At 36.4% G+C, this 26,281-nt stretch overlaps 1 protein-coding gene across 2 annotated transcripts in view; it reads right to left on the bottom strand.

Annotated features, from left to right (window-relative positions):
* Nucleotides 1-26,230, bottom strand: part of LMBRD2 (LMBR1 domain containing 2) — a 79,494-nt gene extending 53,264 nt beyond the window's left edge. Inside the window, exon 1 of one of the 2 annotated variants that reach the window (XM_074282654.1) lies at nt 25,960-26,230. The gene's annotated coding sequence lies outside the window, so the exon portion shown is untranslated. The remainder of the gene's footprint in view (nt 1-25,959) is intronic. The other variant, XM_074282655.1, reaches the window with a different exon arrangement.
* Nucleotides 26,231-26,281: the final 51 nt, after the last annotated feature.

Here is a 26,281-nt window from a genome sequence, read left to right as displayed (position 1 = left end):
ACATTGTATACAATTGTATATAATGTATACAATTATATACATTGTATACAATAACAGCAAAAATGTGTAACTTGGTTCTTCTCAGTGGTTCACTGATCCAAGGCAATTATAATAGACTGGAGAGAAAAAGGCATCTACATCCAGAAAAACAACTGTGAAGATTGAATATAAATCCACATATGCTATGTTCACTTCTTTTTTCTGTCTTTTTTTCCCCCTCTTCCATGTTCTGATTTTTGTTCTGATTTTTCTCTCCTAAGATGACTCATAAATCATGGTGAATTAAAAATAATTTTTTAAAAAAAGAACCAAGTCTATCACTGTTGATCATCATATCATTTTTGTTACTGTGTAAAATGTTCTCCTGTTTATATTTACTTCATTTATCCATCCATGTAAGTCTTTCTAGGCTTTTCTGAAATCAGCCTGCTCATCATTTCTTATAAAACAATATTCCATTACATTAATATACCATAACTTATTCAGCCATTTCCCACTTGATGGATATCAAGTTCCTTGTCACTACCAAAAGGGCTGCTACAAAAATTTTTGCACATACAAGTCCTTTCCCCTGTTTTATGATCTCTTTGGGATACAGACCTAGTAGTCTTATTAGACCTGCTGGATCAAAGGGTATGCATAATTTTATATCCCTTTGAGCATAAAAACTCAGCAATTTTAAAGAAAGTATTCTATAAACCCCCAAAGCAGAAGTAAATGGGAGTTTCTGTATTCCTGACCAAATCCAGGAACTACTTCAAAGTTTGGTCAACTTTCATTGCTACATTGTGAATAATGAAGAAAGCAAAAAGGAAGAGTACAATATTATTTCTTTCTCCCTGAGCTATACAAGGTGGAGTTTGATAATGACAAATTAACTGAATCCAAGAACAGGAATGTCACAAAGGTAAATACTGCTAAATAGCAAAGGAAAAATAATAATTGATGGAAGGAAACTGCATTAGGTACAGACAAGTCCTAGCACTAGAATCTAGGATAACTGATAACCCTTAGGACAAAATAAGACCAGAAAATTGTTTTGACTAGATGAACCCTAAGCAGCTAGGTAGTACAGTAAATAGTGTGCAGGACAGGGAGCCAAGGAAGACTCATCTTCCTGAGTTAAAAACTAATTTTCTTATATTTGCTAGCTGTGTGATCCTGGGTAAGTCACTTAACCCTGCTTGCCTCGGCTCCTTATGAGCTGGAGAAAGAAATGGCAATGTACTTCAATGTCTATGCCAAGAAAATCCAAAATGGGATCAGTTAAAGTTGGATAAGATTGAACAACAACAAAAATCCCTATGCTTCCTTCACTCCTTTATCATCCTATATGCCTATGGATAGAGAATGAAAATACCTGCAGAAGATTCAGACATAAATCTGGGTTCCATAATAGAGCACAGATCACTTTCCCTAACTGAATTTGCATTGTTACTGAAGAAAAACCCAATTAAAAATTCCAATTAAAGAGATTTAAAATTCAAGCCTTTAAAAAATTTTAATTTATGTATTATTTCTGGGCTCAAGAAGCAAGGTAGTTCCCCATTTTGCCCTTAGGCTAAAATAAAAACTCCTTTGTTTAACACTTTATAATTAATTATAGCCAAAATTAGACTTTCTCCCATCTTCATTCCTTAGAAGAGGTTACTCCACTCTGATTTCCAGGCTCTTTTCTATCTCAGTTCCCTTACAAGCACAAATCAAGTGCCTTTCTAATTTATCCAACAATAAATCATCTCATCTCAGAATACAGTCACCTCAGAACGCCATCTTAGAAATTACTTTGAATTTCCTTATCGGTTGGCATGCTATAGTACAGCAGATATAGCACTAACTGGAAATAAGGAAAACCTGCTTCACATGCTAACTAGTTATATGACCTAGGACATGATCTTTAACTTTTCTTAATCTTTAGATAATAGCACCTAAGAAAGGTAGATGGAGAAGAGGTTTATGCTCTCCACCTTGAATGAGGAAGCTATTTAGTTGTGTGCACTCTTAGTGATCCCATGAATCATACATAACACACTAGGTCCTTCTATTCTGCACTATCAAAATCTAAGTTCATGTTTAATGTTTTCACCTCATTCTCTGCCATTCTCTTCTCCTTTTACTTTCAATCTTTCTCAACATCAGTCTCTTCCAACTATCTTCTCAAAGCTTTAGTGAACAAAGATTTAGTTTTGACCTTCAGGTGAACATCCTGAATCAATTTTTTTAAGGATCAACTGATTTGATTTCTTTACTCAAAAACTTTTAGCACCATAATTCTCAAGTATTGGTTATGTGGTATTCAACTTTCCTTATAGTCCAACTAATGTCCACTGTCATGGTATTACTGGGAGAAAAAAAAAAAAGCTACTGTACATGTTTCACTGTACAGATCTTTGTCAGAAAAGCAATGTTCAGATTTGCCATAGCGTTCCTTCCTGAAGTAAGCATCTTTTGTGGCTGCTTACAGAGATTTCTGAGTCCAATATTTCCCAGGAAGTAACAGAACTAGTTACCAAGATCTTAATTTTTTATTTTTATGTTACGCCTCAAATCACTTTAACTTTCCTCTTTCACTGCCATCCAGAGGCTTCTTAATTCTTAATTCTCTTTCTGCCATCAGAGTAGAGTCATCTGCACATCTGTGATTGCTGATTATTTTTCCCCAAACTTAATTCCAGCTTTTGATTTATTCAGCCTGGCATTTCACATGTTGCATTCTCCATATAAGATAAATAAATAAGGTGGCAACATTCAGACTATACAGCTTTGTTGTACTCCTTTTCCAATCTTAAACCAATCATTGTTCCATGTCAGTTCTAACTGTTGCTACTTGGCCCACATACAGATTCCTCAGAAGACAAGTAAGATGATCTGGTACTCCCATCTTTGAGGACTTGCTACTTTTTATTATGATCCATACAGTCAAAGCCATTAGTGTGGTCAATTGCGAAGATCCGGGCTAGCTCCTCTGAAGAGCTCAGAATCAGTCCTTGTCAGGATAAGCAAAAGTCCTTGCCCCACATTGGGTGCCAAATTGTAAAGTTCTTGAATTATAAAGGTCCGGTCATCTCTAAGTTATCCTTGGGGACTGTCATCTCAACTCAATCTCCCAGCCAGACCTCCTTCCCAGGCAGATCTCCTTCCAGTCTGCCGTCCCAATTCTGTCCCAGACTTGACTACTCCTTGCCCTTCTGCCCTCCTCTTTTATCCCAGCAGAGATTGTAGTGAGAACTCAATGGGGCTTGTGAGAAAATACTTCAAACAATGAACTTGCTCCTTTTAAAGGTTGTGTAAACTCCTTTTCAGAAGTTCAAAAGTGTAAACTCCCCCTAAAGCCCAGAACTAAAGGTGTGAATTCTGAGCTAGAGAATTGCCCAGACAACCTGAGTTCTCACCTTGTAATCCTAACATCTCCCCCTTTCTTTTGATTTAGAACATAGGGTGGTCATGACCTTGAAACATAAATTCATCAATATGGGAGGTATTAAACATAATTACATAAATTACATAAATACATAGTAACATAACACATGCTAGAAATATGTAACAAATAACATGATCAAATAATCATAAATTGAGAATTTATACATGTCCATAAGTCCATTGTCCATTAGTCTATTCTTGTGTTAGGAAATCCAAAAATTCTTGCTGCTTTTAAAGTTCTTTAACAGTCTTATCTTGTGTTAGGGAATCTTTAACAATCTCCTTATTGGCCATGTTCTTTCAGTGTCAGATATTTCTTAGATCTTCTCTTTTGTTTTTGAGGTTTTTCTCTTTTTCTGTCTCTCTCTGATGGATAAGGTGAATACAACTCATTGGCACCCATCTGATTACTTCTCCATCTGAAGAAATACAAGCAAACCCTCTCCCCCAAGCAGTTAACCTATCTGGTCCCTTCCATTCACCACTTTCTGGATCTCTCCACATCACCTGGTGATTAAGGACAGTGGAGCTTCTTGCACTGCACATTACCCTTCCAGTGGGTTACAAAACCTGTCTGCCGGAGCCAGTGCATCTTTGTCAAAAATCAAGAAGTTAATAGTATAAAGAGTTAGACTTAGAAGTTCTCTAGGGTTACCTGTAGCTCCCCCTTACTTTTGTTTTTGTAGGAATGTCTTAATGTCTCTGTTTCTTCTCTCTACTATTGCTTGGCCTTGCGAATTAAAAGGTATACCATGGTGTGTAAAATCTTATACTGCACACAAAACTGTGCAAAATGTTTAGAAGTATATGCAGGTCCATTTTATTTCTTGTGGCATATCCATAATTGCAAATGCTTGGATAAGGAATTCAGTGACCACTCGGGCTGTCTTTTTTGCTATTGGCACTGCAAAAGTGAATCCTGAGAAGGTACCTACCACAATAGGGATAAAAGACAGATGACCAAAAGATTTATAATGGGTCACATCCATTTGCCAGATTTCATTGAGTCTCAAACCACGAAAATTCTTCCCTGGAGGGAGTGTAGGAGCATGGAAAGGAAGGCAAGCTGTACAGCTTTTTACTATGTTCCTAGCTTCCTCTCTTGTTATTCCAAATTGTAAACATAAAGCTCAAGCAGCTTGATAATATTTAGAATGAGATTCTTGTGCTTCCTGAAATAAAGGAATACTGGTTAACATAGTTAAAAGGCTATCTGCCTTTGAATTTCCATCAAAAATAGGACCTGGAAGTCCACTATGTGAGTGGACATGCAAGATATAAATCTTACCTGGATGCTTTCTCACTTGCTCTTGAAGTTCCTTAAAGAGCTGATAAATATTAGAGGCTGCAAATTTTGTTTGGGCTGTGGCAATTTTTTGTACTACATCTACTGAATAGGCTGAATCAGAAATTATATTTACATCTGGGGGTAATAAGTAGGAGCTAGCATGACAGCAAATAATACATTCTACTGAGTGGACTAAAAAGGAGTCCTGACTACTCTCTTCATGGTTAAAACATGAGAGTATACAGCACAAATATTTTCTTTGGAGGTGTCTATAAATATTGTTGGTCCTTTAAGAGGAACCTTAGAAACCTTTTCTTCAAAAATCCATTGCCATGGAGACCCATGTGCAAAATATGGAGCTGTGGCCAATAAAATATGCCATTCTGGGATGGTCTCACAGCATACATTAATTTGTGCATTAGTATAGAATGTGTATATATTTTCAGGACTTATCCCAGATAATTGTACTATTCTCTTAATGGCCTTTAATAAAATTCTAGCCACAAGCACTGGGTAAGGAGTAAGGCTTTGTTCTGGTTGTGCTGGGAGGTTCACCCATTCCATCACACTGTCTCCTTGATGAAGGACTGCTGTGGGTGCCTCTTTTGTAGCAAAAACTGATATTTCCAAGGGTTTTTGAGTGACTCTTTCAACCACATTGGATAAAGTCAGTTCAACTTCTCTCAAAGCCTCTTGTGCTTCTTTTGTAAGCTGGCATGGTGAATTTAAAGCACTGTCTCCCCTTAAAATGTTATATAGAGGTTGCAGTTGATTGGTAGTTAAGCCTAACACTGGACACATCCATTGGATATCTCCTATTAATTTTTGGAAATCATTTAAGGTGTCCAACTTCTCTGTTCTTAAAGAAAGCTTTTGTATTGTGAGTCTAAGGATATACTTTATATCCTAAATATTGAAAAGGAGCATATCTTTGAATTTTTTCTGTAGCTATATGCAGTTTGTAGTACTTTAGTGTTTCCATGGTCTTTTGTAGACATGCTTCTAACATTTGTTCCTCAGGTGCACATCCCAAAATATCATCCATATAATGTAACAATATTACTTTTGGAAATGCTTTTCTTATTGGAGCAAGAGCAGCAGCAACATACATTTGGCACATAGTAGGGCTGTTTTTCATTCCCTGTGGCAAAACTGTCCATTCATATCTTATATAAGGATCAGCCAAATTAACACTAGGCACTGAAAAAGCAAATCTTTTCATATCCTCCTTATCTAGAGAGATAATCCTTAATGTCTATAACCCAAAGAGGCCATTCTCTTGGCAACTGAGTAGGAGATGGAAGTCCAGGCTGAAGAGTTCCCATAGTTTCCATCTGTTCATTTACTCTTCTTAGATAGTTAACATCCTCCAATTTCCAGATTTCTTTTTCACCACAAATACTGGGGAATTCCAAGGACTTAGAGAAGGCTGCAAGTGTCCTTGGTCAAATTGTTCTTGCATGATGTCTAATAAGGCCCGAATTTTATCACATCTTAAGAGCCACTGTTCTACCCACACTGGTGAATCAGTCTTCCACTGAATAGGAACCGGTGAAAGTGGAGGTAGGCCTTCAACAGCAGCCCTGCCTAAAAAGCCGAAGTCTTTATTTGTAATCCTATCTGCTGTAAAATGTCTCTTCCCCACAGATTGATGGGGATTTTTTCAACCACAAAAGGAGTAAAAACTCCTGTTTCACCTTCAAATATCCATCTCAAAGGCATAGCACTAACTTCTGCTGCTATTAATCCTCCTACCCCAGACATGTAGGTGTCTGCCTTAACCTTTGGCCAGTGACTGGGCCAATTGGCACCTTTAATAACTGTACGATCTGCACCCGTGTCTACCAATCCTTCTAATGGTATTCCATTTATATAAATATTAAGCATAGGTCAGTCAGCTGTCATAGCTGCTGTCCAATATATTCCTGGATTTTGTTCATTGGAGTCAGAATCTGGGCGACTGTCACTAGATTGCTTATTAGGGGTCTGTATCAATAAACCTGATGCTACTACTTCTCCTGATTGATAAATCACATGTTGTCTACCTGTGTTAGTGACTGAGATATTAGCTATATATTCTCCAGTTTCCCACATCAGTGTATGGATGAACACTGTTTTGTAAGCATTCTCAGAAGGTAAAATGGTCAAGCCTACTGTGCCTGGAGGCAAAGGATCCATAGGGTCAACAGGAACAGATTTCACTTCTCCAGGGAGTATCTCAGTAGTCTCTACTGCACATAATTCTATTTTTCCTAATTTCAATCCCTTTCTTCCATCTGATTGCCTTTTGGCTAATTGATCATGTCTTAAATTTCTCTGGATATAACCTCGGCTGCCATAATGCCCCATTTGGGGGGCTGAAGTTGGGCCCCACCTCTCATTTCCCTGGGTCAATCTACATTTGGAAGCCCAGTGGAGATCCTTGTGGCATTTTGGACATGGCATTATAGGTCTTCTCTCACCCTGTCTTCTAACTCTATCTCCATATCTACACTGAGCTCTTAGATGTCCAATTTTTTCACACTGGAAACATTGACGAATTTCTCTAGAAGTCCTTTGCCAAGAGGGACCCTGTCTTTCCATGTTCATCATAGTCCAGGTGTAAAAAGCATTTGTTCCCATTGTAGCACATCATCTTATGATCTCCTCTAAAAGAGAATTTTTGTCTAATCCCCATATAATTCTTTTGCAGATCTCATTGGCATTTTCCTTAACCAGATGTCTGGTCATTATTTCTGTAGCTGCATTTTCTCCAATAGTTCTTTTGACAGCAGTTTGCAAATGTCCCACAAAATCCACAAAAGGTTCACTGGGACATTGCTCTATTTTAGTGAAAGCCTCTCCCTGATCTTTCTGTCCGGGGAGGGAACCCCAAGTGTTTATTGCATCCTTAGCAATTTATTCACACACTGACATGGGATAATTAATCTGTTCTGAATTTTCTACATACTGACCTTCACCAGCTAATTGCTCAAAAGTGAATTGTGTGTTAACTCCTATTTCCAAATAGCATCTGACTTGGATCTTACATAATTCATTAAGATTTTGTCCAGGTTCTAAACATGTCCTTGCTGTGGATTTCCAGTCATTTGGGGTTAGGACTTCATAAGACAAACCATCTAGTAACATTTTAACATAAGATGATGTAGCCCCATAAAGGGTACAATATTTTTCAAATCTTTAATTTTATTCAAATCTAAAGGTATATATTGTCTCCTTTTTTGACCTACAGAGTCAATCCCTTCAATCACAGAATATGCATGTATAAAATCACTTATATCCTATCCTTCTCTCTTAGCCTTAATCAATGCTTTTTCTAATCTTGTCATATAGGCTGCTTCACAGCCAATTCTGTTTGTGTTTCTGCCTCTTCCCTCCTCCTTCTTCCTCCACCCCTGAAGGTGGAGTCGATGTGGGCCGGTCAATAATCTGCTCTCTAGGTAGGGCTGAAGCTTCTTCAAGAGAATCAGAGTCATCACACCCTAATTCCTCATTTAAATCCCCTTGCCCTTGGGCAAGATCTTGATCTTTCTTTTTTTCCTTCACATTTCTGTTCATTTTTAAAACTTTTCTTTCTCCTACAACTTGCTGGATAGTTTAAGGGTAATTGAACTACGTTGTATATATAAAATACCTGGAAATTGAAGGAGGCCCATTTTTTGTGTGAAATTCTTTCAGTTGAAGTCCCACTAGCTTCCCAGTTATTTACATTTAGTTTTTCTTCCTCTAAGAAAAAAGGGGACATGCTTTTTAATGCACCCAAGAGTTTAGCAATCTGTACCCAGATTACAAGTAAACTCTGCTCCTCAATTATCTTAATTATACTCTCTATAGCACCACTCCTGGGTGGGGCTGGAGCTGAGGCTGAGGCTGAGTCAGCTGAGGTTGAGGGAATGTCTTTAGCTAACATCTGCCCCATTTCAGCTATAAGAGATTGCTGGTTTATCCCTTAACAAGGTAAGTTCCTTATTTATCTATTACACTACTCACCTAATCTCCTGGTCACCGGAGGACTTCAGTGGAGGTAGAGTGTCTGTCCCTATTTGGGCGCCAAATTGCGAAGGTCAGGGCTAGCTCCTCTGAAGGGCTCAGAATCAGTCCTTGTCAGGATAAGCAAAAGTCCCTGCCCCACGTTGGGCGCCAAAATGTAAAGTTCTTGAATTGTAAAGGTCATTTTCAGAAGTAGATGTTTTTTCTATAACTATCTTGTTTTCTCCACAATTAAGCAAATATTTAGCAATTTGGCTTTTAGTTCTTCTACCTCTTTGTAAATCAGAGTACTTTTGCTGTAATTCTTAGTTCACATATTGCTGAAGCCAGACTTGCAGAATCTTAAGCATAACTTTGTTGGCACATGAAATGAATGCAATTATTCCATAATTTGAATATTCCTTGGGATTGCCCTTCTTTGGGACTGAGACTTATATTGATCTTTTCTAATCCAGTGTTATTTGGCCTAAATGCCACAAACTACATCTTTAAGAAAACAACAGTCAAAAGTAGTATACACAATGATTTAGCAAAGGGTCATCACATTCATACTTTCACTCACTACTGTTCTTTGAACTTGAAAAAGACCCAAAATGAAATTAAGATGTCAGGGTCAATATACAATGTACCTAAAGTGGATGATCAAATCAACATGGGCTTGGAAGGCTCTACCACAATTGGAATTATTTGTGTACTTCACGGTTCTTTTGAGCTACTACAATTTTTCTTTGGTTATAAGATTATACAATATCTTCTTTGATTTGAGAATGGCCCTGTGTCAGTCTCTCCCATATATCATAATCAATATCAAAGTTTTTCAGGGATACCTTGAAACTGTCATTGTATCCTCCTCCTTATTATGTGTGAGTACTTTTCTTGTTTTGAGTTTTTGAGGCTAACATACATTTGACTTTTGAACATAGTCAGTCCACTAAAGTTGCACTCTTTTGTAGTGTTTGAATAGTTGGCATTTCAGCTCAAGAAAGAATCTCAGTGTTCAGTACTTTATCTCTTGCCAGATGATCTTCAGAATCTTCTTACACAATTCTAATAATTTCAATTTAATAGTCAGAAAATAGAACTATTAGAACTTTAAAACAATCACAGTTGGAATTGTAACTGGAATATTTGATTCTCTCCCTCCCATAATTAAGTCTTATTAAAAGTACTTCAAACCCTGCTAAACACAAATACTCAAAAAAATACTAAGAGTTCAAAAGGACCTTAAAGCTCATTTTGTCTAACCCCATATATCTCTACAAAACAAGCCCAAAACATTGTCAATCTGTGCTATAACCTTCTTCAGACATTATGAAAATTTTAAAATAACTGCTGCTACAAGCATCAAATAGTGTGCTATTAAAGACAAAAGAAAACCTATATAAATATTTTTTCAACCAGAATTAGGAACAAAGAAAAAGAACAAAGTAAGGAAATGATCAACTCAAGATGATCCTTTGGAATAAGAATGAATTAGATTTTCATTTGACCCAGGGTTCTCCATACAATAAACACTGCCACTAAATAAAATACAGATATAGCAAAACTAAACAGAATATAAACAATAAAATAAATATTTAGATAAATAATTTTCAATTGTTTTACTAGAGACTTAGAATAATTTCAGCTATACTGTGTACAGTACAAAATTGAATTTTAAAAGTGTTTACATTGGAAATCTACACACTTAAAAAGGCCAGTGATGGGAAAATTGGAACAATGGAGATTAAGGTAAAAGAATGGAAACATTTGGACTATCTGTGCAGGACTAGAAATACCATCTAATTCAGTGGGGAATAAAATCAACCTTATTGTTTTATGATAAAATCTTATAACCAACCCATACAAATTCCCTCTGTAACAACTCCAGTGAGGGGGAGTTGCCTACATCATTTTCTGTTTACACAGGCATCTCTTTATATACAATCAAAATCTGCTTTTCTACAATTTCCATCCATTGTTCTGTTCTCTAAGATCAAGCAAAATAAACCTAAATTCTCAATATAACAGTATTCCTTCAAATATTTGAGGATAGCTATCATGTTCATATTGTTTTCTCTTTTCTAGGTGCAATATCTCCTTTCCTTCAATTGATCCTCAAATGAAATAATTTCAAATCACACTCATCCCTTTGAACATACTTAAAGAGCTTATTGATATGCTTCATAATGTCCACCACCAGGACTGGAAAAGCAGTCTAAACAGAGTAGACAATCCTTTTTTCTTGATAATATGCTTTTCTGAAATATAAAATCATAATGATTTTTGGGGAGGGGAATAAATGTCAAAGTATGGAATTCATAGTCTACTAAAACCATCTTTCTCAATCTGTTTTCTAGCCAGGTCTCTTCCAACAAAAGATTAAAAGCTTAAAGTTTCTAACATGGTAGTTACTTGCTTATTGTTAAACTAATATTACTACATATATATGCATACGCATTTTGAGCTCTCATCTTATATTGCAGGTTTCTAGAAAATCAGTTTGAGGCCATTTAGCTCAAATATGTTAATTGAATATTATTTCAACTGATTACTGAAATTTGTCTCTCATGTTAAAAAAAACTGAGAATTGGCAGTAATATCAGAAAAAATATTTATTAATCAATTAGGTAATTTTAAAATCATTTCTTAAATATTTCCAATACACCAGGCACTCTGTTAAGGACTAGCTATAAAGACAAAAAGAGAAAGTTCCAGCTTCAAGGAGATTACATGTACATAAGTACACTTATATAAATTAAGGAGTAAGGTATAAAGAAATATGTGTAAGGAGAGTAAGTACTGTGTCAGATATTGCTAAACAATTTATAAAAATTATTTCATTTAGTTCTTATAAACCCACAAGACAAGTGTTATTATTATTCTCATTTTACATTTGAGAAAACTAAGGAAGAAAGAGGTTATGACTTGCCTAGATTCACATATCTACTAAGTATCTAAGGCAAATTTGAACTCAAGGCCCTAATCATAGAACTAAAGCTCTCTCCACTGTGGCAGCTAGCTGCCTATATAAAATAAATACATTTTCAATTATGCTTAAACTTAATTCTAGGTTTTTTTTCTATTAAATTACAGCTAAGAATTTAAAGAAATGTTAAGACTAAAATAACAAAATATCATTGTAGCAAAATTACTTGTATGGGTATATTACTTCAGTTTTCTATGTCTCAAATATTTGTTATATGAAAAGGGAAAAAAAGATAGTCAGAGTACTTCTCAAGTTTAATTTTTTTTAACTTAAATGTTAAGTCTTTACATGTTTATTGATTTCTTTTTGATTTTTTTTTTAAACATGACCAGAATGTTTTCTTGTACTTTCCCCCTTGCTCCTCCAGACAGCCATATTCATAGCAGATATTTCTTAAGGGAAAAAAATAGAATAAAACTTTCAATAAAAGTTAACAACTGAGCAAAAAAGCCTTGTCTTTGGACCCACATTTAACACCACATACTAGGATAAGATCAAAATGGGTCCATGACTTAGGCATAAAGAACGAGATCATAAATAAATGAGAGGAACATAGGATAGTTACCTCTCAGACTTGTGGAAGAGGAAGGAATTTGTGACCAAAGGAGAACTAGAGATCATTATTGATCACAAAATAGAAAATTTTGATTACATCAAATTAAAAAGCTTTTGTACAAACAAAATTAATGCAAACGATTAGAAGGGAAGTAACAAATTGGGAAAACATTTTTATAGTTAAAGGTTCTGATAAAGGCCTCATCTCCAAAATATGCAGAGAAGTGACTAATTTATAAGAAATCAAGCCATTCTCCAATTGATAAATGGTCAAAGGATATGAACAATTTTCAGATGAAGAAATTGAAACTATTTCCACTCAAATGAAAGAGTGCTCCAAATCACTATTGATCAGAGAAATGCAAATTAAGACAACTCTGAGATACCACTACATACCTGTCAGATTGGCTAAGATGACAGGAACAAATAATGATGAATGTTGGAGGGGATGTGGGGAAACTGGGACACTGATGCATTGTTGGTGGAGGTGTGAATGAATCCAACCATTCTGGAGAGCAATCTGGAATTATGCCCCAAAAGTTATCAAACTGTGCATACCCTTTGATCCAGCAGTGCTACTACTGGGCTTATATCTCAAGGAATTACTAAAGAAGGGAAAGGGACTGTATGCGTCAAAATGTTTGTGGCAGCCCTTTTTGTGGTGGCTAGAAACTGGAAAATGAACGGATGCCCATCAATTGGAGAATGGTTGGGTAAATTATGGTATATGAATATTATGGAATATTATTGTTCTGTAAGAAATGACCAACAGGAGGAATACAGAGAGGCTTGGAGAGACTTACATCAACTGATGCTGATTGAAACGAGCAGAACTAGGAATCATTATACACTTCAACAATGATACTGTATGAGGACGTATTCTGATGGAAGTGGATATCTTCAACATAGAGAAGAGCTAATCCAATTCCAATTGATCAGTGATGGACAGAATCAGCTACACCCAGAAAAGGAACACTGGAAAATGAGTGTAAACTGTTAGCATTTTTTGTTTTTCTCCCCAGATTATTTTTACCATCCAAATCCAATTCTTCCTTTGCAACAACAACAACAGAAACAAAATTCGGTTCTGCACATATATATTGTACCTAGGATATACTATAAGATATTTAATATGTATGGGAATGCCTGCCATCTAGGGGAGGTGGTGGAAGGAAGGAGGGGAAAATTCGGAACAGAAGGGAGTACAAGGGATAATGCTGTAAAAAATTACCTATGCATATGTACTGTCAAAAAAAAGTTATAATTATAAAATTATTTTAAAAAATTAATTGAGAAAAAAAAAGCCTTGCCTTGAATTAAAATTTCCTAACATTACTTCTAATTCTCTATTTCTCCCTGCTTAAGCTTCTCATCTACTTTACTTCCAAAAGTGAACTCCCAGATATCACAGCCTTGAAACTGCTTTTGTCAAATTTTACTTATAAAGCCTACCAAGTTTGCAAGTTTAGACATTCCTGCAGCTCTCTGCTATTAAAGAAACTCTGCTCATCTTGATAACAAGTGAAATCAATATGCTTCTTTCACTTGGCTCTAGATGTTTATCCATACTATTTCCTTTGTATACCATCAAGATGCTCCTGGAACTTCATTTAAAATGATTACTAATCTCTTGCTCTCTAAACCATCTTTAGAAATGGTATGTGGTGAGAGCAAGCAATTCAGATTCTTATCTGCTCCAACTCCCTTATTTTACAGAATGGGAAATATCTTCAGAAAAGTGAAGTAATTTTATCAGGATCACAAAGGAGGATCAACCAAGGACCAGGAATACTACAGAACATATTTAATCAGAATTATCAAGCACAAAAAGAGTAAGAGAGTACTTATTAAGTGCCTACTATAGGCCAGATACTATGCTATATGCTTTTACAATTTATAAGTATTATTTTATTTGACCCTCACAAAAAGTATGGAAGATGTAAAAACCATTTTACTCTTGAAGAACCTAAGGAAGAAGTTAATAACTAGCCCAAGGTCACACAACTAATAAGCATGTGAGGCCAAATTTGAACTCTGGTCAACCTAAGTAGGCCCAGCATTTCCCACACTGCCCCAACAGCTGCCCTGTGCTAACTGCTAGCATACAAAACAAAAATAAGAAAGCTCCTACCCCAAAGGAAAGGAATGGGAAGAGTATAATACATGTCCACAGCTATGGGCACCACAAACTTTACTTATGTACAGTGACAGCACAAGGTGGGAACCAAAAATCTAGGTATTGGTATGTGCTTCCACATGGAGGTAACATTTGATTTGAGGCAAAGGAGAAGAGGGAAAGTACATGACACAGTTTGTGTTAAAGGTACGGAATCAGGAGACAATGTCATTCTTGGAGGCAGCTCAGTTCAGAGGGACAGACAGCTAAGGTTATAGAATGATTTTAGGGAAGTAACAGAGACAAAAATTACTTTAGAAGTTTGAACTTTAAATAATCATCTAAATCAGAGATGTGAAACCTATCCAAGCACCAGCAATAATTCCTAAACCAGATTAAAATGTAATTGAAAAATAGTTAAAATAAATAAAACAGATAACATAACACTTTAAAACTAAGTCAATATGTGGCTTGAAGGAATCCTTAAGTATTACTAGCCTCCTTTTCTATTTGCATTTGATACCACAGCTAAATCATTGCCTTGTTTCAAAGATAGGTCAGTAGCACTTTCAAAATAGCTTTAAATTTTTCTTGCCTTTAATGTGATCCATTTGGGATTTTCTTGGCAAAAATACTAGAGTGATTTACCATTTTCTTCTCCAACTCATTTTATAGATGAGGAAATTGAGGCAAACAGGGTTAAGTGACTTGCCCAGAGTTACCCAGTTAGTAAGTGTTTGAGGCTGTATTTGAACTCAGGAAGATGAGTCTGCCTGACTTCAGGCCTGGTACTCTATTCACTGAGCCAATTAGAGTTCCTCCATACCTACAAAGGTGAAAAGGCATGTGGTTGAAGAACCAGAAAGAATTGGGTTCAAGCCCATCTTCTGAGATACACTAGCTGTACAACCCTGGGCAAGAATCTTGTAAAGCGGGACTTCCGGCCAAGATGGCGGCATGGAGGCAGACAGCTGCTTGAGCTCCTCGTTTTCTCTCAGAACTTACTTCATGACAAGCCTCTGACTTAATGCTTGACCCAGAAAGAAATCCACAAATAATCACCAAGAGAAGATATCCTTGAAAGTCGCCAGAAAAGGTCTGTGTTTGCTCGGGGGAGGGTCAATCAGACTGGGTGCAGACTGAGGGCAGGCAGCCAGAGCAAGACAGGCAGCTCACACAGCTCAGACCAGAGGGGGAGGGGTGTGATCTCTGCCATTTCTGCAAAAAGACTTTTTCCCCAGTGTGGATACTCCATCTTGGCAGCAAGCCAGGAGCAGTGGAGAGGGTATAAACACCGGAGGTGAAGATTAAAACCCCAGAAAGCCAGCGTCTCTCAGAGCCCGGCCACCCCCAACCCCCACCTGGACTGACTCGGTGCATTCTCAGAGCCTCAGAGCGCAGACTCAGTACAGTCATTGCTGTTCTGTTAGTGGCTCTCTGCTGCCCTACCCCCAGTCTGTAGAGGAAGCCCATTAATACCATCCAGCCCCATCCCCCCCAAAACAGACCAATTGTTTCTCTTGTCAGTTTGTTTTCTTTGATTCCTACTCTGACAAAATGAACAAAAAATTCAAAAGGGCTCTAACCATTGACAGCTTCTGTGTGGAGAGGGAGCAGACTTCAAATGCTGAGGAGACTAGGAACAGACTGTCCCCAGATGTATCCCCTGGGAGGGATATAAGCTGCTCCTCAATACAAAAGAACCTCATAGAGGAAATCAAAAAGGCTCTCAAGAGAGCTGGAAGAGAAATGGGAAAAGGAAAGGGAAGCTTGGCAAGAGAGCCTGGAGAAGTCATCCCATGCATTCAAAGACAGAGTGGATAAAGAAATCAAATCATTGAGAAACAAGATTAGTGAGCTGGAAAAGGTAAACAACTCCAAGGAAAACAGGATTAGTGAGCTGGAGAAGGTAAACAACTCCAAGGAAAACAGGATTAGTGAGCTGGAAAAAGAAATCAGCTCTCTAAAAAATAAAATGGATAAAATGGAAAAAAATTCCATAGAAGATAAAAACTCAATTGGACGATTACAAAGAGATATAAAAAAAGTGAGTGAAGAAAATACATCATTGAAAATTAGACTGGAGCAAGTAGAAATGAATGACTCAAGGAGAAACCAAGAGGGAGTCAAGCAAAACCAGAGAAATGAAACAATTGAAAAGAATGTCAAGTACCTTACCAGAAAGACAACAGACCTGGAAAATAGATCCAGGAGAGACAATTTGAAAATAATCGGACTCCCTGAAAAATGGGAGGAAAAAAAGAGCTTGGACACCATTTTCGAGGAAATTATCAAAGAGAACTGCCCAGACATTCTGGAAACAGAGGGTAAAATAGACATTGAAAAAATTCATCGATCACCTACTGAAAGGGACCCTAAAATCAAAACGCCAAGAAATATAGTGGCCAAGTTCAAGAACCATCAGACAAAGGAAAAGATATTGGAAGCTGCTAGAAAAAAGCAATTCAGATATGGAGGATCCACAATAAGGATAACCCAGTATCTAGCAGCGTCCACATTAAAAGAACGCAGGGCCTGGAACATGATATTCCGAAAGGCTAAGGAACTTGGTATGCAGGCAAGAATAACTTACCCAGCAAGAATGAGCATCGTTTTCCAGGGAAGAAGATGGACATTTAACGAAATAAATGAATTCCATCTATTTTTGATGAAAAAACCAGACATACATAAAAGGTTTGATCTTCAAATACAGAACTCAAGAGATTTCTAAAAAGGTAAAAAGAAATCTTGAGAACTATACTTCTGTCAAAAAAATATGTAAAGAACATATGTACAATTTGTCTTAGAAACTAGAGGTGGAAAGGAGATTATATCATAAAAAAGTGTAAAGTGGTGGTACTACATCTCATGAAGAGGCAAAGGTAACCTATTATATCTGAGAGAAAGAAAGGAGGGAGATGAACATAGCGTGTATCAATAGACATATTTGATTTATGGTGAAACTTCTTCCACTTCATTGAAAAGTGAAAGGGAAGGAGTAAGCTAAGGGGAAGGGAATACAGTAATTTCGAGGAAAAGGGGTAAAATAAGGGGAGGATCTTTAAGGTGGGGGAGGGATCCTAAAAAGGGAGGGCTGTGAAAAGCAAGTGGTGTTCACCAGTTTAATACTGGATAGGAGGGTAAAAGGGAAGGAAAGGGGAAAAGCATAAGCAGGGGTTAATAGGATGGCAAGCAATATAGAATTAGTCCTTCTAACCATAAATGTGAATGGGGCAAACTGCCTCATAAAGAGGAAGCAGTTAGCAGACTGGATTAAAAGTCAGAATCCTACTATATGTTGTTTACAGGAAACACACCTGAAACAGGGTGAGACATTCAAACTAAAAGTAAAAGGGTGGAGCAGAATCTATTATGCTTCAGGCAAAACCAAAAAAGCAGGAGTAGCCATCCTCATCTCAGATCAAGCAAAAACAAAAACTGATCTAATTAAAAGAGATAAGGAAGGGCATTATATCCTGCTAAAGGGCAGCATCAATAATGAAGCAGTATCAATATTAAACATATATGCACCAAGTGGTGCAGCATCTAAATTCTTAAAAGAGAAATTAAGAGAGCTGCAAGAGGAAATAGATAGCAAAACTATAATAGCGGGAGATCTCAACCTTGCACTCTCAGAATTAGATAAATCAAACCACAAAATAAATAAGAAAGAAGTCAAAGAGGTAAATAGAATACTAGAAAAGTTTGATATGATAGATCTTTGGCGAAAACTAAATGGAGACAGAAAGGAATATACTTTCTTCTCAGTAGTTCATGGAACCTATACAAAAATTGATCATATACTAGGGCATAAAAACCTCAAAATCAAATGCAGTAAGGCAGAAATAGTAAATGCATCCTTTTCAGACCATAATGCAATCAAAATAACATTTAATAAAAAGCCAGGGGAAAATAGACCAAAAAATAATTGGAAACTAAATAATCTTATACTAAAGAATGATTGGGTAAAACAGCAAATCATAGACATAATTAATAACTTCACCCAAGAAAATGACAATAATGAGACATCATACCAAAATGTGTGGGATACAGCCAAAGCAGTAATAAGGGGAAGTTTTATATCTCTACAGGCCTACTTGCATAAAATAGAGAAAGAGAGGGCCAATGAATTGGGCTTACAACTAAAATTGCTAGAAAAGGAACAAATTAAAAACCCCCAGACAAACACAAAACTTGAAATTCAAAAAATAAAAGGTGAGATTAATAAAATTGAAAGTAAAAAAACTATTGAATTAATTAATAAAACTAAGAGTTGGTTTTATGAAAAAACCAACAAAATAGACAAACCCTTAGTAAACCTGATTAAAAAAAGGAAAGAGAAAAAGCAAATTGATAGTCTTGAAAATGAAAAGAGTGAACTCAGCACTAATGAAGAGGAAATTAGAACAATAGTTAGGAGCTACTTTGCTCAACTTTATGCCCAGATTAACAGAGGAAGAAGTAGTCTAAATAGTCCCATCTCAGAAAAAGAAATAGACCAAGCTATTAACCAACTTCCTAAGAAAAAGTCCCCAGGACCAGATGGATTTACAGGTGAATTCTACCAAACATTTAAAGAACAACTAACTCCAATGCTATGTAAACTATTTGAAAAAATAGGGATTGAAGGAGTCCTACCAAATTCCTTCTATGACATAGACATGGTACTGATACCTAAACCAGGTAGATCGAAAACTGAGAAAGAAAACTATAGACCAATTTCCTTAATGAATATTGATGCTAAAATCTTAAATAAGATATTAGCAAATAGACTTCAGAAAATCATCCCCAGGATAATACACTATGACCAAGTGGGATTTATACCAGGAATGCAGGGCTGGTTTAATATTAGGAAAACTATTAGTATAATTGACCATATTAATAATCAAATTAATAAAAACCATATGATCATCTCAATAGATGCAGAAAAGGCATTTGATAAAATCCAACATCCATTCCTACTAAAAACGCTCGAGAGTATAGGAATAAATGGATTATTCCTTAAAATAATAAGGAGCATATATTTAAAACCTTCAGTAAACATCATATGTAATGGTGATAAACTAGAACCTTTCCCTGTAAGATCAGGAGTGAAACAAGGTTGCCCACTATCACCATTACTATTCAATATAGTACTAGAAACTCTAGCCTCGGCAATAAGAGCCGAGAAAGAGATTCAAGGAATTAGAGTAGGAAATGAAGAAATCAAATTGTCACTTTTCGCAGATGGCATGATGGTATACTTAGAGAACCCCAAAGACTCTGCTAAAAAGCTATTAGAAATAATTCAGAATTTTAGCAAAGTCACAGGATACAAAATAAATCCACATAAATCCTCAGGATTTTTATACATTACCAAAACAATCCAACAGCAAGAGATACAAAGAGAAATTCCATTCAAAATAACAGTCGATAGTATAAAATATTTGGGAATATATCTACCAAAGGAGAGTCAGGAATTATATGAGCAAAATTACAAAACACTTGCCACAAAAATAAAGTCAGATTTAAATAATTGGAAAGACATTCAGTGTTCTTGGATAGGCCGAGCGAATATAATAAAGATGACAATACTCCCCAAACTAATCTATTTATTTAGTGCTATACCAATCAGACTCCCAAGAAACTATTTTAATGACCTAGAAAAAATAACAACAAAATTCATATGGAAGAATAAAAGGTCGAGAATTGCAAGGGAACTAATGAAAAAAAAGTCAGAGGAAGGTGGTCTAAGTGTACCTGATTTAAAGCTATATTATAAAGCAACAGTCACCAAAACCATTTGGTATTGGCTAAGAAATAGACTAGTTGATCAGTGGCATAGGTTAGGTTCACAGGGCAAGATAGTGAATAAAAATAGCAATCTAATCTTTGACAAACCCAAAGATCCCAAATTTTGGGATAAGAATTCATTATTTGACAAAAACTGCTGGGAAAACTGGAAATTAGTATGGCAGAAACTAGGCATGGACCCACATTTAACACCACATACTAAGATTAGATCAAAATGGGTCCAAGATTTAGGCATAAAGAACGAAATCATAAATAAATTGGAGGAACATGGGATGGTTTACCTCTCAGACTTGTGGAGGAGGAAGGAGTTTGTGTCCAAGGGAGAACTAGAGAACATTATTGATCACAAAATAGAACATTTTGATTACACCAAATTAAAAAGTTTCTGCACAAACAAAACTAATGTAAACAAGATTAGAAGGGAAGTTACAAATTGGGAAAAAATTTTTATAGTTACAAGGTTCTGATAAAGGCCTCATCTCCAAAATATACAGAGAATTGACTTTAATTTATAAGAAATCAAGCCATTCTCCAATTGATAAATGGTCAAAGGATATGAACAGACAATTTTCAGATGATGAAATTAAAACTATTTCCACTCATATGAAAGAGTGTTCCAAATCACTATTGATCAGAGAAATGCAAATTAAGACAACTCTGAGGTATCATTACACACCTGTCAGATTGGCTAAGATGACAGGAACAAATAACGATGAATGTTGGAGGGGCTGTGGGAAAACTGGGACACTGATGCATTGTTGGTGGAGTTGTGAAAGAATCCAACCATTCTGGAGAGCAATCTGGAATTATGCCCAAAAAGTTATCAAAATGTGCATACTCTTTGACCCAGCCATACTACTACTGGGCTTATATCCCAAGGAACTACTAAAGAAGGGAAAGGGACCTGTATGTGCCAAAATGTTTGTGGCAGCCCTTTTCATAGTGGCCAGAAGCTGGAAGATGAATGGATGTCCATCAATTGGAGAATGGTTAGGTAAATTATGGTATATGAATGTTATGGAGTATTATTGTTCTGTAAGAAATGACCAACAGGAGAAATAGAGAGGCTTGGAGAGACTTACATCAACTGATGCTGAGTGAAACGAGCAGAACCAGAAGATCATTATACACTTCAACAATGATACTGTATGAGGATGTATGCTGATGGAAGTGGATTTCTTCAACATAGAGAAGAGCTAATCCAATTCCAATTGATTAATGATGGACAGAACCAGCTACATCCAGAAAAGGAACACTGGGAAATGAATGTAAACTGTTATTTTTACTTTCTGAATCCAATTCTTCCTGTGCAACAAAAAATTCGGTTCTGCACACATATATTGTATCTAGAATATACTGTAACATATATAACATATATATTTAACATATATAAGACTGCTGTTGGGGGAGGAAGGGAAAAAATCTGAATAGAAGTAAGTGCAAGGGATAATGTTGTAAAAAATTACCCATGCATATGTGCTGTCAAAAAAATGTTATAATTATAAAATAAAATAAAAATTTAAAAAAAAAAAAAGAATCTTGTAAATCTACAAATTTCAGAATAGCTGTTAATGTGTATTGATAGACAGAATTCCCCACTTCATTAAAATCAAAGTTCCAAATAAATAATTGCAATTATTTGAGAATTTGAAACTATTGTTATTATGTCTAAATAATTTCTCTCTAAAAGTCTTATAAACAAGATTTACAACAAACTGATTCAAATTTATAAGAATAAGAGCCATTGTAGCTAAATGGTCAAAGGATATAAACAGGCAGTTTTCAAAGGAAGAAATGTAAGCGACCATCAACTATATATAAAAACCAACACAAAACAAAATAAAAACCAAACCCTCTATATTAGTAATAACTAGAGAAATGCAAATTAACGCAACTTCAAGTTTTAAACCAGCTCACCAGATTAGCAGGTAACAAAAGAGAAAAATAACAAAATTGGAGGAGCTATGGGAAAACAGGCATATTAGTGCATTGTTGGAGGAACTATGATTTGATTGGCCATTCTGGAAAGTAATTTTAAACTTTGTCCCTGAAATTATGAAAATGTACATTCTTATTAACCTAGCTAAACCATTATTATTAGGTCTATACTCCAAGAAAATCAAAGAAAGAGAAGGGAAAAAAAAAAAAAAAAAAAAAAAAAGACCTTTATATACAAAAATCTTTATAGCAACATCTTTTTATGGGAACTCCAAAATGTAAACTTTACCAAATTGGAAACTACTCCAATAGGAAGGTTATCTTCCCATTGAAGAATGGTTTATGAAAATGTGGTATTCAAAAGCAATAGAACATAAAGGGGGCAGTTTCAGAAAGACCTGGGGAAAAATAATGGAATATATAGAGACAACTAGGAAAACAATTTTCCTACTATAAAAATGTAGAGTTAAAATAATGTCGGAAAACTTTAATCAACACAATGATAAACCACTAATCCAGAAAATGATGAAAACATACTTTTTGACAATATGATGACAAATCAAAATACAGAAAACATGTATTTTCAGACACAGTCAAAGAGGGAATTTGTTTTTTGGCAATAAAATCGTTTTAATAAGGGCTTCCATTTATTAGGTTTCCTTTTTTTCCTCTTAATTCTATTTAAGTAGGTTTGGGAGAGACAGATAATAAAGAAAAAAAATGGTATTTTATAACAAAAATTAACTAAAAGAACTCTCTCTTCAATTTATTTCTTTTGTTTACTACTTTATGACTTAAAAAAAAAAAACTGATTAGTGACCTTCACTTGAAAGCTCTTAATATACTTCAATTTATTTCTTTTGTTTACTACTTTATGACTTAAAAAAAAAAAACTGATTAGTGACCTTCACTTGAAAGCTCTTAATATACTTCAAGACAAACATTAAATAATTACTATTTATTTCATGCATCAATTGCCTAAGAAATTGCTAAAATACTGGGGGGCTCCAGAAGCTAAAGATGTTTCAAAAAACCCCAACTAGAGTAATTAAGAAAAAAGATATAGGAGTAACCTAAGTATTAGAATGTTAAGATGAAAGAATTCAGATGTCTAAAGAACACTATTAAACTTTAAGAAATATTAAACTTTCTGGATTAGTTAATCTTCAACTACTTAAAATGGCTATGGTGAACATCATATGAGAATAAAGTAGAAAGACAAAGGACAGCCAATTTTAAATATGCTTTTTGTAGGGCATATAACTATTCTATCCTTTAAATAATCAAATAAGTCCTATCTACTTTGAGAATGTTTAATTTTTAACAAAAAGTAATGGTTTCTGGAATATTCTGCTTAGGCACCCCAAATTTAAGATTATACAACATTGTAACTGGCCATTTATCCACAAGCTAAACAAATAATATCAATCCCTTTGCCTCTTTGTGTAAAAACCAAGAGAGAATTTAAAAGGATTATATCCTAGTATTAATAGAGATGATGTCACCATGACATCATCAAAGCTAATGGGGAAAGGATAAGTGGTGAAAATATATAGAATTCTGTAAGTGTAAACTTTTGAAACCAATACACATGCTTGGAGAATTGGACATAAAGTAAATTGAGCAGGGTCAGTCCAATATAAATCAGCACCAACCTTGGCAGCTTTTTCTATCTACTAATCCCACAATCTCAAGTCTGACAGCAGTGCCATTATTTCTATTAAAATGAATTCTTATTATATTTGATTTTTTGATATTATTATGTTCCTTTAACTCATTCTACTTGTGGTCAGCTGTAATTGCCCATTCTTATTCTGTTACATTTGTGCTCTGCCTTCCTTCCAGATAGCAGTTTATCTGTTTTTGCCTCAAAGTACCTTACACTTTACATATTCCTATAGAATGAATTCCAAGAGAGACTAGTCTTATTTTCTGTCACTTTGAATTCTATTTCAAGGTTCCAAGGGGTAAGCAGACCCCAGCATAAAGGCATTAAATGTAATTATTAACTCACTCCTAGAGGTCACAAATGAGTATCTTTATAATAATCCCTTATAGAAATAAGAATTATATCTCTGACTAAATACAAAATGAGGTGTTAAGGAAGTGAGATTAAATACAAAAAAAAAAAAAAAAACCCTAAAATTTATCAAGAATCTGTATTACTCAGATAGTAAATCTAAGGAAAAATTAAAGCTTGTGGAAACCATCTACTGAAAAGTGATGGGCTGATGACAGCTCTGAGTTCAAAATGGATAAAAGGTATTATGGTTTTAGGTAACAATAACTTAAATAAATTGAAAAAAAATAGGACAAAGGATCAGAACCCAATATAATGCATAATAAATTAACCCACGAAGCATTGGTTTATCAATGTAATAATGCTGACACTGCAGTCTGTGGCACACCTGTTTCACTATTTCGGGACTTTGTTCTCTAAAGCTGTCAAGGTGTTAAGTTCTCTACTAATCTGTACATCAGCATTCCTATTTAAGTGGGAGAAGTTTTAGGGTCTGAATAACAGACAATGCACACAAAATGTTTCTAATCATAAAATTACAATAACACAAAAATACTAGAAGAAAAAAATTCTATAGTTTTTAAACAGCAAAAAGAAAACCAGGAATCAAAAATGGATAACACAGATAAAACAGTTAATCTTTATAGAATCTTTCTTTTACCTCAAGATTTTAAGACCACGAAAAATTAGTTAATAATCAACCATCAAGGCAAAGAAAGAGGAGAAGGAAATGGATAGAGGAAAAAAAATTAATTTGCACTTAGTTTGGACAAGTATTTTGTAGAACTCAAATAAACTTTTCCTGGAGAAGAAATGAATTACATTTAAATGCCCCTGTAGAGTGAAGCAGTAGTCAAATCTTCTGAAATAAGCCCCCAAACCACATAAACCAAAAAGAGGGGGAGGGAGGTTAGGAGTAAGGGGGTAGTTTAATGAAAATAATAAAGATATCTACTTAATATAACCACTTTTAGTTTAACAAACTATGCAGAATTAAACTAAACTTGGTGTCTTTTATCTAGCTTAAAATAAAAATAGCTAACACAAGTATTGGTCATCGACGTAATTTACAAGTAATCATTCACAATTCCTTTTGTTTCCCAATCACCACACCAATAATTTCAGACAAAATAATGGCCTCAGGGATCAAACATTTTCCAAAAATAAAAGATAACCCCTCCCCCACCCACATCCGCTTTAGAAACACTTTATCAAAAACAAGTAAATATGCAGGAGCATGAAGTCGTAATTCTACGAATGGCTTTTTCAGCTCTCCATTTTTCCGGGAAAATCCAGAAGAGTAACCCAAAGCTTAAGGGTGAATGTCGCATTTTGGCCGGAGAAGGAGAGGAAGCGAACAGAGCATCCTCCCCGCCCCCTCCATTGGGCGCGCCCGCCCCCCAGCTGCAGGTGCTCCGACAGCCCAGGAATTCGCTCTCGGTCATCCAGGGGCTAAGCAAAGCCCTTCCCGACCCCTCACCGCACAGGAAGTGTCGGACTTAGAGCCCGTAAATCCTCGATCTTTGGCGTAGCGCCCGTGAATGGCAAATGACGCCCCCCTCCCCTGACCGCACCCTCAGTGGGCGAGCTCCGGACCCCTCGTTTCTTTCCATCCCCCCCACTCTGCTGCAGCGTAGTGAGGCTTCCTTGCGAAGGCTCGTCATTCTAGGGAGCAGCATCCTAGCTCTCGCTGCCCTCCGCAGAACCGGGGGTCCGCCTCCCACCCGGCCCGAGGTTGGGAGCGTCTCGGCCTCCGCGCGCCTCCTCCCCAGAGCCACTACTCGGTTCCCGGGACTCGCAGGCCAACGTTCCGAGGGCCGGAGGAAGACCAGGCTGAACCGTCCCCTGCGATTGCTGCCGTCCCCACTCACCGAGGCGACCGTGCTCCCTCAGCAGGCGCAGCAAGCCCCCGGGGTCGCCATCCTCAGCTCGGCCCTCCTTCACGGCGTGTTCCCCCGAGCCCTGTCTGACAGTCCCGCCTGGACTCCGTGAGTCAACGGGCGAAAGGTCCGCGAGTACCCGAGGGAGCCTCCGCCGTCTCGGGGTGAGCACGGAGCGGGAGCGCCGAGGCAGCACAGGAACACCTGGTGCCTTTAAGCCGGTGACATTTCTCCGCCGGCCCCCTCCTTCCTTTCCGCTTCCTGATTGAGACGTCACTGCTGTCCCATCCAGGCTGGCATCCCGCCCCGCGGG

Source organism: Sminthopsis crassicaudata, chromosome 1, assembly GCF_048593235.1.
Source record: "Sminthopsis crassicaudata isolate SCR6 chromosome 1, ASM4859323v1, whole genome shotgun sequence".
NCBI classification, from domain to species: domain Eukaryota; kingdom Metazoa; phylum Chordata; class Mammalia; order Dasyuromorphia; family Dasyuridae; genus Sminthopsis; species Sminthopsis crassicaudata.
Note: the sequence above shows the minus strand (reverse complement) of the source record. Positions and strands in the feature narration are given on the sequence as shown.